The sequence below is a fragment of the Tupaia chinensis genome, unplaced genomic scaffold (genome assembly GCF_000334495.1).
Source record: "Tupaia chinensis unplaced genomic scaffold, TupChi_1.0 Scaffold000226_1, whole genome shotgun sequence".
Lineage (NCBI taxonomy): Eukaryota > Metazoa > Chordata > Mammalia > Scandentia > Tupaiidae > Tupaia > Tupaia belangeri.
This window is the reverse complement of record NW_006159701.1, coordinates 8131169-8132051: the sequence shown is the minus strand read 5'-3', so window position 1 is coordinate 8132051 and position 883 is coordinate 8131169. Positions and strand designations below refer to the sequence as shown.

Here is an 883-nt window from a genome sequence, read left to right as displayed (position 1 = left end):
GGGAGGAGAATGGAGGAGAAGGGATTGCGGTGTGACCATCCCCCCTGGGGGGTGATTTCTCGCTTTCTGTCTCTATGTCTCTCTCTATCTGGCGAGTGCACGCGCCCTATAGTGAAAAACCTCTCCCCCCAAAAAAAATGTTCTTTAAAGAATTGTTTTAATTAATTAATTTAATTTTGACCAGATTTATTTATTTATTTATTTATTTAAAATTGACCAGAGAGGGACAAAATAAGAGAGAGCAAGAGAGACAGAAAGTGAGAAAGCAAGCTGTCAGGTCCAGGACACAAACCATGGTTAGCCATGTGAGTCCAGCACCCTTAACCACCACATCACCTGCCAGCCCTGAAAACAAATTTTTTTAAGTCGGCATTTAGCCTATGGTTGGAAGCCATGTTTTAGCTACCAATTTTTATGAACAAACAACATTAAAGTTACTCACCGTAGATTGAGGCAGTCCTTTGTTACTGTTTCGACCTCTGAAAAGATTAAATATTTTTTATTAAATTCAACAGGCTAAACAAGTTTAAAAATTTTCAGATTTAAAATATCTTGTAATTCCATTCAAATAAAGAACAGGCTACCTGCAGTGGAGACTCACCTACTATTCTCTCTACAGGCTATATACGTATGGCCCTACATGAGCTCTGCCAGAGACCCACAGGCAGGGATCATGAAGGTGAAAAAAAGGGAAACAACCTGAACTTTATTGCAAAAAAAAAAAAAAAAGATACTGAAATAAAGTAACCTACTAGAAGAAAAAAGCTAACACTACACACATAAATTAATAATAATCTTTTCTTCAAAATTAATCATTGTTATAAAGAGCTATCTGGGAGGAGATATTTCAAAGCAAAATACAGATTTTATTGTGACAATCAAC

At 36.5% G+C, this 883-nt stretch overlaps 1 protein-coding gene across 2 annotated transcripts in view; it reads right to left on the bottom strand.

Moving 5' to 3' along the window:
- ATXN2 (ataxin 2) overlaps nucleotides 1–478 on the bottom strand; it is a 76759-nt gene extending 76281 nt beyond the window's left edge. For both annotated transcript variants that reach the window (XM_014587650.2, XM_014587651.2), the window contains exon 1: nucleotides 443–478. The gene's annotated coding sequence lies outside the window, so the exon portion shown is untranslated. The remainder of the gene's footprint in view (nucleotides 1–442) is intronic.
- Nucleotides 479–883: the final 405 nt, after the last annotated feature.